Source organism: Lutra lutra, chromosome 14 (assembly GCF_902655055.1).
Source record: "Lutra lutra chromosome 14, mLutLut1.2, whole genome shotgun sequence".
In the NCBI taxonomy this organism is placed as follows: Eukaryota; Metazoa; Chordata; class Mammalia; order Carnivora; family Mustelidae; genus Lutra; species Lutra lutra.
This window is the reverse complement of record NC_062291.1, coordinates 9,158,862-9,172,898: the sequence shown is the minus strand read 5'-3', so window position 1 is coordinate 9,172,898 and position 14,037 is coordinate 9,158,862. Positions and strand designations below refer to the sequence as shown.

General features: G+C 42.4%; 1 protein-coding gene across 7 annotated transcripts in view; it reads right to left on the bottom strand.

Annotated features, from left to right (window-relative positions):
• LGALS8 (galectin 8) overlaps positions 1-12,552 on the bottom strand; it is a 48,983-nt gene extending 36,431 nt beyond the window's left edge. For 2 of the 7 annotated variants that reach the window (XM_047702535.1, XM_047702536.1), the window contains exon 1: positions 12,420-12,549. The gene's annotated coding sequence lies outside the window, so the exon portion shown is untranslated. Of the gene's footprint in view, positions 1-105; positions 130-12,419 lie in introns of those variants that run through there. The other 5 variants (XM_047702531.1, XM_047702537.1, XM_047702539.1 and 2 more) reach the window with 5 other exon arrangements.
• Positions 12,553-14,037: the final 1,485 nt, after the last annotated feature.

Here is a 14,037-nt window from a genome sequence, read left to right as displayed (position 1 = left end):
AATGGGGGAAAAGAATATGTAATAAGACATCCGTTCCTGATTAAAACAATTCAAAGTATAGGGATGGAGGGAACATTCCTCACATAAAATCTATGAAAAACCCACTGCAAATATCATCCTCAATGGGGAAAAGCTCACAGCCTTCCCTCTGAGATCAGGAACACAACAAGGATGCCCACTCTCGCCACTCTTATTCAATATGGTACCAGAAGTCCTAGCAACTGCAATCAGACGACAAAGAGAAATAAAAGGTATTAAAATTGGCAATGAAGATGTCAAACTCTCTCTCTTCACAAGTGACACGATACTTTATATGGAAAAACCCAAAAGACTCCACCCCCAAACTACTAGAACTCATTCAGCAATTCAGTAATGTGGCAGGATCCAAAATCAATGTACAGAAATCAGTTGTTTTCTTATACACTAACAATGAAAATACAGAAAGGGAAATTAGAGAATCGATGCCATTTACTATAGCATCCTAAACCATAAGATAAACCATAAACCATCCTAAACCATAAATCTAACCAAAGAGGTAAAAGATCTGTACTCAAGGAACTACAGAACATTTATGAAAGAAACTGAAGAAGACACAAAAAGATGGAAAAACATTCCATGCTCATGAATCAGAAAAATAAACATTGTTAAAATGTCTATACTGCCTAGAGCAATCTATACTTTCAATAGCATTCCGATCAAAATTCCACCGGCATTTTTCAAAGAGCTGGAACAAACAATCCTAAAATTTGTATGGAACCAGAAGACCCCACATTGCTAAGGAAATGTTGGGAAAAAAAAAAAACAAAAAAAACACTGGGGGCATCACATGGCCTGATTTTAAGCTTTACTACAAAGCTGTGATCACCAAGACAGCATGGTACTGGCATAAAAACAGACACTTGGACCAGTGGAACAGAGTAGAGATCCCAGATATGGACCCTTGACTTTATGGTCAAATAATCTTTGACAAAGCAGGAAAAAAGACAGTCTCTTCAATAAATAGTGCTGGGAAAATTGGACAGCTATGTGTAGAAGAATGAGACTCAACCATTCTCTTACAGCATACACAAAGATACACTCGAAATGGATAAAAGACCTCAAGGTGAGGCAGGAGTCTATCAGAATCCTAGAGGAGAACAAAGGCAGTAACCTCTTTGACATCGGCCACAGCAACTCCTTTCAAGGTATGTCTCCAAAGGCAAAGGAAACAAAGTGAAAATGAACTTTTGGGACCTCATCAAGAGCAAAGGCTTCTTTCTGCATGGCAAAGGAAACAGTCAACAAAAGAAAGGGTAACCCATGGAATGGGAGAAGATATTCGCAAATGATAGTACAGACAAAGGGCTGATATCCAAGATCAATAAAGAACTCCTCAAACTCAACACACACAATACAGACAATCACATAAAAAATGCATAGAACATGAACAGACACTTTTCCAATGAAGATATACAAAGGGCTAACAGACACATGAAAAAGGGTTCATCATCATTAGCCATTAGGGAGATTCCCATCAAAACCACAGAGATACCACCTTACAGAAGTTAGAATGGCCAAAATCAACGAGACAGTAAACAACATGTGTTGAAGACGATGTGGAGAAAGAAGAAGAGTTAAAACCTATTTTAATACTGTTACACTAGGGCACCTGGGTGGCTCAGTGGGTTAAGCCTCTGCCTTAGGGTCCTGGGATCGAGCCCCGCATCAGGTTCTCTGCTTGGCAGGGAGCCTGCTTCCTCCTCTCTCTGCCTGCCTCTCTGCCTACTTGTGATCTCTGTCAAATAAATAAATATTTTTTAAAAATCAAATATATCTTAAAAAATTTTAAAAAAATACTGTTACACTGTTGGTGGGAATGCAAGTTGGTGCAGCCACTTTGGAAAACAGTGTGGAGATTCCTTAAGAAATTAAAAATAGGGGCACCTGGGTGGCTCAGTGGGTTAGGCCTCTGCCTTCAGCTCAGATCATGATCTCGGGGTCCTGGGGTCGAGCCCCGCATCGGGCTCTCTGCTGAACGGGGAGTCTGCTTCCCTCTCTCTCTCTGCCTGCCTCTCTGCCTACTTGTGATCTCTCTCTCTGTGTCAAATAAATAAATAAAATCTTTGGGGAAAAAAAAAGAAAGAAATTAAAAATAGAGCTTCCCTATGACCCTGCAATTGCACTACTGGGTATTTACCCCAAAGATACAGATGTAGTCAAAAGAAGGGCCATCTGTACCCCAATGTTTATAGCAGCAATGGCCACGGTCGCCAAACTGTGGAAAGAACCAAGATGCCCTTCAGTGGACGAATGGATAAGGCAGATGTGGTCCATATACACTATGGAGTATTATGCCTCCATCAGAAAGGATGAATACCCAACTTTTGTAGCAACATGGATGGGACTGGAAGAGATTATGCTGAGTGAAATAAGTCAAGCAGAGAGAGTCAAGTATCATATGGTTTCACTTATTTGTGGAGCATAACAAATAGCATGGAGGACATTGGGAGATGGAGAGGTAAAGGGAGTTGGGGGAATCGGAGGGGGAGATGAACCATGAGAGACTGTGGACTCTGAGAAACAAACTGAAGGTTTTGGAGGGGAGGAGGATGGGGGTGAGCCTGGTGGTGGTATTAAGGAGGGTGTGTATTGCATGGAGCGCTGGGTGTGGTGCATAAACAATGAATTCTGGAACAGTGAAAAGAAATTAAAAGAAAAAGAATATGCAGTAAGAAAAAGACAATCTCTTCAATAAATGGTGTCTGGAAAACTGGACATGCAAAAGAACTTTCTGACACCATACACACAAATAAACTCTAAATGGATTAAGTACCAAAATGTGAGACCTGAGACTGTAAAAATCCTTGAAGAGCACACAGGCAGTAATTAATCTGACATAGGCCATAACAATGTCTTTCTAGATATGTTTCCTGAGGCAAGGGAAACAAAAGCAAAAGTAAACTATTGAGACTACATCAAAATAAAAAGCTCTGCACAGCAAAGGAACCAACAAAACTAAAAGATAACCTAATGAATGGGAGAAGATATCTGCAAATGATATATCTGATAAAGGGTTAACATCCAAAACATAATACAGAACTTACACAACTCAACACCAAAACCCCACAAATAATCCAATTTTAAAAACAGGCAGAAGACACGAACAGACACTTTTCCCAAAGACAACATCCAGATGGCCAACAGCCACATGAAGAGATGCTCAACATCACTCACATCAAGGAAATACAAATCAAAACCACAATGAGATATAGCTAAATCGAAAACACAAGAGGGGGGGGCTCCTGGGTGGCTCAGTGGGTTAAGCCGCTGCCTTCGGCTCAGGTCATGATCTCAGGGTCCTGGGATCGAGTCCCACGTCGGGCTCTCTGCTCAGCAGGTAACCTGCTTCCTCCTCTCTCTCTGTCTGCCTCTCTGCCTGCTTGTGATCTCTGTCAAATAAATAAATAAAATTAAAAAAAAAAACAAAACACAAGAGGGGCACCTGGGTGGCTCAGGGGGTTAAAGCCTCTGCCTTCGGCTCAGGTCATGATCCCAGGGTCCTGGGATTGAGCCCCGAATGCATCGGGCTCTCTGCTCAGCAGGGAGCCTGCTTCCCTTCCTCTCTCTCTGCCTGCCTCTCTGCCTACCTGTGATCTCTGTCAGATAAATAAATAAAATCTTAAACACACACACACACACACACACACAAGGAACAACCAGTGCTGGCAAGGATGTGGAGAAAAAGGAACCCTCGTGGTGGAAATGCAAACTGGTACAGCCACTGTGGGAGACAGTACAGAAGTTTCTCAAAAAATAAAAAATAGAACTATTCTATGATCCAGTACTTGCACTACTGGATGTTTATCCAAAGAATACAAAAACAATTTGAAAGGATATATGCACCCCTACGTTCACTGCAGCATTATTTACAATAGCCAAATTTTGGAAGCAACCCAAGTATCCATCAATAGATGAAAAGATAAAGAAGATGTGGGACACACACACAGACACACACACACACACACACACACACACACACAGAGGAATATTATTCAGCCATAAAAAAGAATAAAATCCTGCCATCTGCAACAACATAATGGATCTAGAGAGTATAATGCTAAGTGAAATAAATCAAAGAAAAATACCATATGATTTCACTCATATGTGGAATTTAAGAAACAAACAAAGGAAAAAATAAGAGACAAGCCAAAAAACAGACTCTTAGCTACAGAGAACACAGATGGTTACCAGAAGGGAAGGGCTGGAATATGGGTGAAAGAAGTGAAGGGAATTAGAGTACCCTTACCTTCATGAGCACGGAGTACTACAGAGAATTGTAGTGTACACCTGGAATTAATATACCACTGTACATTAACCATACTGAAATTAAAATAAATTTTTTAAATAAATAAACAAGCAGACCTATCCATATACTGCGACAGGAGACTCACTTCAGATCTAAAGACACACACCAATTCAAAGTGAAAGGATGGAAAAATATATTCCACACAAACAGGAAAGAAAAGAACATAGCATAGCAATACTTATTTTAGACAAAGACATAGATTTTAAAACAAAGACTGTAACAAGAGACAAGGGCATTACATAATGATAAATCAACCCAACAAGAAGATGTAACTACTTATTCACCCAACATAGGTGCTCCTAAATATATAAAGCAAATATTAACAAACACAAATGAATAAATTAACAGCAATACAGTAACAGTGGGGAACTTTAACGCCCACCTACATCCCTGGAGAGACCACCCAACCAGGAAATTAATAAGAAAACACTGGCCTTAGAAGATACATTAGACCAGGTCGACTGAATAGATATATACACAGCATCTAATCCCAACACAGCAGATACTAATTCTTTTCAAGTACACAGGGAAATTCTCTAGGAAAGACCACACATTAGGCCACAAAATAAGTCTCAATGAATTTTAAAAAGACTGAAATCGTATCAAGCAACTTTTCCAAACACAATGGAATGAAACCAGAAATCACTTACAGTAAGAAGAAAAAAAAAAACAAACCTCCACAAACATGTTAAGACAAAGAACATGCTACTAAATAACCAATGGATCCATGAAAAAAAAAAAATCAGAGAAAATTAGACAAATGAAAACACAACATTCTAAAACATACGGGATGTAGCAAAAGCAGTTCTAAGAGGAAAGTCCATAGCCTACCTCAAGAAAAGGGAAAAACAAAAAAATAAACAATCCAACCTTACACCTCAGGAGAATAGAAAAAAAAAAAGAAGTACAAAATTAGTAAAAGGAAGGAAATAATAAATATCAGAGCAGAAATAAATGGAGACAAAAAATGGTAAAGTTCAATGAAATGGGTTCTTTGAAAGAAACAATATTAATAAACCTTTAACCAGACTCATCAAGAAAAAGACAGGGTCTAATAAGTAGAATCAGAAATGAAAGAAGGTATAACTGATACCATAGAAATACATAGGTCATAAGAGACTACTACAAATGATTATATGCCAACAAACTGGACAACCTAGAAGAAATAGGTAAATTCTTAGAAACATACCATCTTTCAAGATTCAATCAGCAAGGGTGCCTGGGTGGCTCAGTGGGTTAACCAGCTGCCTTCCGCTCAGGTCATGATACCAGGGTCCTGAGATCGAGTCCTGCATCGGGCTCCCTGCTCAGCAGGGAGCCTGCTTCCCTCCCTCTCTCTCTCTGCCTGCATCTCTGCCTACTTGTGATCTCTGTCAAATAAATAAATCAAAATCTTAAAAAAAAAAAAAAAGATTCAATCAGCAAGAAACTAAAAATCTGAAGAAACCAATCACTTGTGAATGAAATTGAATCAGTAATCCAAAAACTAATAAATTGAGAGGCAATGTGGGGGCTTTGGGAGGTAGGAAAGGAATAAATGAAACAAGAGGGATCAGGAGGAAGACAAACCATATGAGACTCTTAATCTCACAAAACAAACTGAGGGTTGGGGGGGGTGGGAGGCTGGGTTATGGTAACTGGGGAGAGTGTGTGCTATTGTGAGAACTGTGAAGTGTAAACCTGGCAATTCACAGACTTGTACCCCTGGGACTAATAATACATTATATGTTAATTAAAAAACAAACAAACAAACAACTCCTAATAAAAGTCCAGGACTTAGAAACCTTCACAGGTGAATTCTATGAAACATTTCAAGAACTGTTAATGCCTATTCTTCTCAAACGCCTCCAAAAAACTGTAGATCAAAGAATGCTTCTACTCCAAACTCATTCTACAAGGCCAACATTACCCTGATACCAAACCATACAAAGACACTACCAAAAAATTACAGGCCAATATCCCCGATGACCATAGCTATAAAAATCCTCAACAAAATATTAATAAACTGAATTCAGCAATACATTAAAAAGACCATACATGTGCTCAGGTGGATTTTTTCTGGGGATGCAAGGTTCTTTCAATATCCGCAAATCATTTTGTTATGCCCCAATAATGGGTCCGTGAATAAAGGAGCGAGACTGATATAAAGCGAAGATCAAGCAAAGCTTTATTTCACACCAAGCATCAAGAATCTAACCGAACGTTCGGGGACGCACCTCTTACAAGACAGGGCGACCCTTCTCTGTTTCACAGACTAGCTTTTAAGGGCAAAGGCCATGCAGTCGGGCCTGGCCATGCACAGGTGGCCAATGAGATTGTAACACACACAGGAAACTCCACAGTGATGCTAGGTGACCAACTGAGTTACAATTTACCCTAGTAGACATTTGACCCAGCCTATCACCTTGGTTGGGACTGGCGCCCAAAAGGCTCCCAAAGAGCAGGGCCCATACTCCTTGGTAACTAGGGAGATAGTATGCACCCCCCCATTGATCGAATGTCTCCACCTGGCCTGACCCACCCTTGTATTTGAGCTTTGTTACTTGGAGCTGGTTTTTGGGACTTGTTTTTAAGTAGGTCCCCTGGGGGAAGGGGAGCAGGGACAGTTTAAGGCTTAAACAACAAAGTTATTGTTTAACCTCAATGGAAGCCTCTGGCTAAATATGTAAAATAGGTCCTTAGGGGCGCCTGGGTGGCTCAGTGGGTTAAAGCCCCTGCCTTCGGCTCAGGTCGTGATCCCAGGGTCCTGGGATCGAGCCCCGCATCGGGCTCTCTGCTCAACAGGGAGCCTGCTTCTCCCTCTCTCTCTGCCTGCTTCTCTGACTACTTGTGATCTCTCTCTGTCAAATAAATAGAATAAAATAAAAAATAAAATAAAATAGGTCCTTACAATTTAACATGCTGTACCACATTAACAAAACAGAATGAAAATCATATGAACATCTCGATAGATGCAGAAAAAGCATTTGCTTAAATTCAATATCCACTTTTTTTTTTTTTTTAAGATTTTATTTATTTAGGGGCGCCTGGGTGGCTCAGTGGTTTAAAGCCTCTGCCTTCCGCTCAGGTCATGATCCCAGAGTCCTGGGATCGAGCCCCACATCGGGCTCTCTGCTTAGCAGGGAGCCTGCTTCCTCCTCTCTCTCTCTCTCTCTCTCTGCCTGCTTCTCTGCCTACTTGTGATCTCTGTCTGTAGAATAAAATCTTAAAAAAAAAAAAAAGATTCTATTTATTTATTTGACAGACCGAGATCACAAGTAGGCAGAGAGGCAGGCAGAGAGAGAAGGGGAAGCAGGCTCCCCGCTGAGCAGAGGGCCCAATGTGGGGCTCGATCCCAGGACCCTGAGATCATGACCTGAGCCAAAGGCAGAGGCTTAACCCACTCAGCCACCCAGGCGCCCCTCAATATCCACTTCTGATAAAAACTTTCAACAAAGTGAGTACAGAGGAAACATACCTCAACATAATAGAGGTCACGTATATGACAAACCCACAGCTAACAACCTACTCAATGGTGAAAAGCTGAAAGCTTCTCTCAAATCAGGAACAAATCTGCCCACTTGCACCATTTGTATTCAAAACAGTACTAGTCCTAGTCTTAGTCACAGCCATTAAGCAAGAAAAAGAAATAAAAGGGATCCAAATTGGACAGGAAGAAGTAAAACTGTTGCTATTTGCAGATGACATACTATGTATAAAAAACCCTAAAGTCTCCACCAAAAAACTATTAGAATAAATGAACTCAGTAAAGTTGCAGGATATAAAAACCAGTATACAGAAATGAGTACATTTCTATACGCTAATAATGAACTCTCAGAAACAGATATTAACAATCCCATTTACCATTACATCAAGAAGAATAAAGTACCTAGAGATAAATTTAATCAAGGCGGTGAAAGACCTAGAATCTCAAAACTCTAAGACACTGATGAAAGAAACTGAAGAGGACACAAATAAATAGAAAGATATACGATGTTCACCGACTGGAAGAATTAATAATGTCAAAATGTCCAAACTACCCTAAGCAATCAGAAGATCTGAGGCAGGGCACCTGGGTGGCTCAGCAGGTTAAAGCCTCTGCCTTGGGCTCAGGTCATGATGGGATGGAGCCCTACATCCGGCTCTCTGCTTGGCGGGGAGCCTTGCTTCCCCCTCTCTCTGCCTGCCTCTTCTCTCTGCCTGTGATCTGTCAAATAAATAAATAAAATCTTAAAAAAAAAAAGATCTGATGCAATCCCCATCAAAATAGCAATGGCATTTTTCACAGAACTAGAAAATATAATCCTAAAATCTGTATGGAACAAACAGAACAAACAAACAGAAACAAAAAACTAATAGCCAAAGCAATCCTGACAAGAAGAACAAAGCTGGAGGGATCATTCTCCGAGATTTTGAAGTACACTACAAGGTAGAGTAATAAAAAACAAAGAGATGAACAGAACACAACAGAGAGCGCAGAAATAAGCCCATGGTTACATGGTCAATTAATTTACGACGAAGGAGGCAACAATGGGGAAAAGACAGTCTCTTTAATAACTGACGTTGAAAACGTGGACAGCTACATGCAAAAGAGAAACTGGGCCACTTTCTTGTAACAAATACAAAGATAAACTAAAAACGGATTAAAAACTTATAAAATATAGGACCTGAAACCATAAAACTCATACAACATAGGCAGTAAGCTCTTTGACATCAGTGTCAACAGCATCTTTTTGGCTCTGTCTCCTCAGGCAAGGACAAAACATTAACAAATGGGCCAACAACAAAATAATAAGCTTTTGCATAGTGAAGGAAACCATCAACAAAACAGAAGGGAAACCTACTGAATGGGAGAAGATATTTGCAAATTATACCCCAATCAGGGTTAACAACCAAAATTCATAAAATACATACATAAAACATCCAAAATACATAAAATAATACAACTCAGTTTCAAGCAAACAGTATGATTAAAAAATGAGAATATCTGAATAGGCCTTTTTCCAAAGAAGACATACAGATAAGCACCAGGTACAAGAAAAGATGCTCAACATCACTAACCACCAGGGAAATGCTCAACATCACTAACCACCACCACAATGAGAGATCACCTCACACCTGTCAGAATGGCTAAAATCAAAAAGACAAGAAATTACAAGTGTTGACAAGGATGTGGAGAAAAGGGAACCCTGGTGCACTGATGGTGGGAATGTAAACTGGTACAGCCACTGTGGGAAACAGTATGGAAGTTCCTCAAAAAATTAAAAATAGAACCGTCATATGGTCCAGCAATTCTACTTCTTGATATTTACCCAAGAAAATGAAAAACACTAATTAGGAAAGGCATATATAATCCTATGTTCATAGCAGCATTTACAATAGCTAAGATATGGAAGCAACCTAATGTCCATCATAGTTGAACTGGTAAAGATGTGGTTTATTTGTATAATGGAATATGACTCAGACATAAGAAATAATGAAATCTTGACATTTGTAACAAACACAGATGGATCTAGATGGTGTCAGGCTAAGTGAAGTATGTAACAAAACAGAAAAGAGACTCATGTTGCCAGAAGGAACAGGGGTAGGAGGGATGGAGGAAATAGGTAAAGGAAATGAAGAGACAGAATCTTTCAGTTATAAAGTAAATAATAAAAGGGATATAATGCGGAATATAGTCACTAATATTGTACCAATCTTGTAGGGTGACATCACCAACTAGACCCCCAAGACATGACCTTTACCACCCACCTCCTTCTACCCACCAACCTTGGTATCCTGCATTTTTCCTTAAGCTCTTCTTTACAGCTTATGTCTTAATTCAGGCAAAAGACCCTGTGGGCATAATATCCCATGATGGAAACATCTCAATCAATAATGACTAAAGGGGCACCTGGGTGGCTCAGCTGGTTAAGCAACTGCCTTGGACTCAAGTCCTGATCCTGGAGTCCTGGGATTGAGTCCTGCATATGGCTCCCTGCTCTGCAGGGAGTCTGCTTCTCCTGCTGACCTCTCTCCTCTCATTCTCTCTCTCTCAAATAAATAAATAAAAATAATAATGACCAGAGGAAGAACTCTGGTGGCCCTAAACCACTGACTCAGGCTTGTACAGATGGACCAAAGAGTGACCTCCAGAATAACCTTGACCTCATTATAATACTAATATAATACCCAGGAGAAGCACAAACTTCACTTACATAACAACCCATTCACCTTGCCTAGGGGAGTCCCAGCTTTGAAAGTTATTCCCCAGGATCTCCTTATTTGATGCAAACAAAGCTTCCTTTGTGGAACAACTCACCCGGGTGTAGTTTCTATCTCTGACTCATCAAGGAGCAGACTCCTGTTGGTTCCATTATAGTAGCCAACGTTTACTACATATACATATAGTCAATAATACTGTAACAACTTTGTGGTGGTAGATGTTCATTAGATTTATTGTGATCATTTCATAAATAATGTATATAAACTTTATAAATACAGACTCAATGTTACACCTGAAACTAACACAATATATGTCAATTATTCTTCAATTAAAAAAAAGACCAAGTTTATCGGATCATGCAGGCAAATTAGTAACAGCAGGAGGAAAGACGACGTTAATTGTGATAAGCAAAATTAGCACTAATTGTCCCTTATTTTTGCCACCCAAATCCTAAAGTTGCTCAAACAAAAATAAAACCAAATAATAAATTTAGAATACATGCATAGAAAATCTCTAATTTGGAATTTATTACTAAAAATAAAATAATAGCAAAGAGTCCTGTATTTACTAAAGATGCTCATTTAACTCTTCTCACCTGTAAAGTAAGAATAAGAATAGCATTCACCTTACAGGTTTGTTCCGATTAAATGAATTAATAAAACAGTGGAATAGTAAGTGCTTTATAAATGCTTGCTCTTATTTTAATAGGAGCCATTGCTCTTCCTCCTCCACATTAAACAAGTCAAAAAGAAAAAAAATCCAAGGGCGCCTGGGTGACTCAGTCAGTTAAGCTCTGACTCTGGCTGGGGTCCTGATCTGGGCTCCCAGCTCCCCGGAGAGTCTGCTTGTCCCTCTCCCTCCGTCCCTTCCCCGGGCTCATGCTCCCGCTCTCCCTCTCAAATAGATAAACAAATAAAATCTGAAAAAAAGAAAAAAACCCAATCCCTTCGATAACAATGATATAGTTTCCCTTGTGGCTTAAAACAACAACTACTACCCGCGGGGAGGGGCGGGGGCTGCTGCGCATTAAGATAAAAGTACTCCTCTGATAGAAGTTCACATTAACTAGCTCCAGGGAAGCCTTGAAGTCGTCGGGCAGAACTAAAAAAGAAACGAAAGTGAAGCTTCCTACATTTACTTCCGCCCACTATCATTACACCGCACCACAAATACGCAGTAACCGCATCTACGAGTTCCTATGAACAAAATACTGCCTCCCTCTAGGTTTACCCCCTAAATGTAACCCCAGCCTGCCATCAATTTAGACATTAGTCAAAACTTCAAAACCCTTCCGCTCCGTCAAATTCAGGAAGGGTGAATCCGAGCAAACAGAAAGGACAGAGATGCCACGGCCACACTGATAATTTACATCAAGACCAGAGAGTACCCAGTTTAAACCACAGGCTTGCGTGAAACCAGTCATTCCCAAAGGGACGGGTCCCGCTGTTTATTCGCTTCACAAAAAGCCACCATCACGTTTCACCGACAGTCAAAGCTACTACACTCCCAACTTTTTAACGCTGCAAATGACTCGGCATCTTGAACGAAGGTGTCTGCGGAGAGTCCGGAGAGCAGAGGAGGTCCGTCCCCAAGTGTCCAGACCCCCCGGGGGCAGGCGGCGCTCGGCTGGGGCTGGAAGCCAGCAGGTACGGAGGGGAGGGTCTGCGGCGGGGCAGCCGGCAGCCGCAGCAGGGAGGCCCGGACTACAGGTCCCGCGGCGAGTCCCTCCCGGGAGCCTCCCGCCACCCCGCCCCACGCGGCCGCGGAGAGAAGCTGTGGAACGGGTGCCCCCCAGACGTCCCAGACACCAAACTCCGACTCGCAGACGGCGAAGTCCGCGGCCCCTCCTCTGCCGCCGCGCCCCCAGCGAACCGCGGTCGGCCGACTCACCCCGGGACTGGCGTCGCAGGCGTCCGACGCGCACCGGGCTGCTCTTCTGCCGCAGCGCGTCCCGGGGACCCGGTGAGGCGTGGGCGACTACGGCAAGCCAGAGGAGTCAGTCCGCCTCCGTTTCGCGGTTCGCAGGCCCGGGAGGGCGTCGCTGGCGAGCCAGCCTCTGTGTGTCTGCTGCGCGCCTGTGGCCGCGGATCGCCCCCAGGCGGACCTTCCGCCCTCGGCTTGCTGCGGCCGGACGGTGAGGGAGAACAGCAGGGTGTGTTTTAAAAATTCCTGAGCGCGCCCGCCTGCCTATGCCCGGCTGGCCTGCCCCGTGGTTGGGGTGGGAGGGCGGGGAAATGGGCTGGAAAGGAGAAAACTGGAGCCCCCTGGGCCCCGCGTGTTCCGCCCGCGCACGTGCCCCGGCCTCTGCCTCGGGTCAGAGTGCAGATGGTGCTGTGAAAGATAACCCGACCTGGAGGCACCCCTTTTTGCCCGTACACAACCTGGGTACCCGTGACATGGGCGGGGAGCGGGTTCGGTACTGCTGCTGCACGGCGCCCAGCCCCGCGCGCTGCGTCGGGCTACTTTAACTTGGACTTGCCGCAGCTGTGGACGACTCGTCAAATACTTGACGAGTTGGTTTTCTAAGTTACACGCCTCCCCTAGGGCACAGTGCCAGCAGGATGGGGCACAGTTACGAGCAGACTTAGATGTCCAGTAAATAACCGATTTCTCAGGGACCCACACTGGCCGCTGGTTTGCTGTAAAAACAAATGCAAATCAAGTTATGTAAGCTACTTGAACAGCTGGCTGCCTGCCATCTGTTTTCTATTAGGCACCGCAAAGATTTCATGTTCAAGCAATCGGCGTGGAGTCTGCTTGTCTCTCGCTCTCCCTTTGCCCCTCCTTCCCACTCTCCCACCTCACGTCACGCACTCCCCTCCCCTCCCCTCCCACCCCCATTTCATGCACACTTGTGCGCGCTCTCTCTCTCAAATAAATTAATTAAATCTTTAAAAAAAGAAGATACTACAGTGGTGCCTTGTAGACTCAATTGAGTAAGCCACAGTAAGAACTACGTGTACAATGTGACTTGTCGCATACATATTTAAAATTATGAAAAAAAAAACTTTGCAAAACAATACTCTTGTTATGCAAAGCACTCTAATTTTTCATTTAAAAAATGCTGCCACTAAAATGTTTGCAAGACCCATTAGCGCGTTATCAACTGAGGTTTGAAGAACATTTTCAGGGATATATTGGAGCTGGATCATACTGGCTTGGGAGACCCAATTTTGCACCTCATTTCCATGCTGGTATCTTGAAATTGGCCACGAGTGGAAGTATTTACACCACACCACTACCATCTAAGGCTTTCCCCCACTCACCCTACCCCCCAAAGCTGGATATTAAACATTTACCACCACACTACTGACTCTACTCCTATGAATGATACAGTATAGCGGAGAACGCTAATGATGGAGGAGACAGGGGATAATTACAAGAGTGGTTCTTGAGATGATTTTGCCCCCAAAACACAGCAATAAACATTCAGAATATCAGTTCAAAACAATAACATAGATGTTACAAATTATTTGCAGACAGTTGCCTTAGAGTTCCAAAGCTGAAG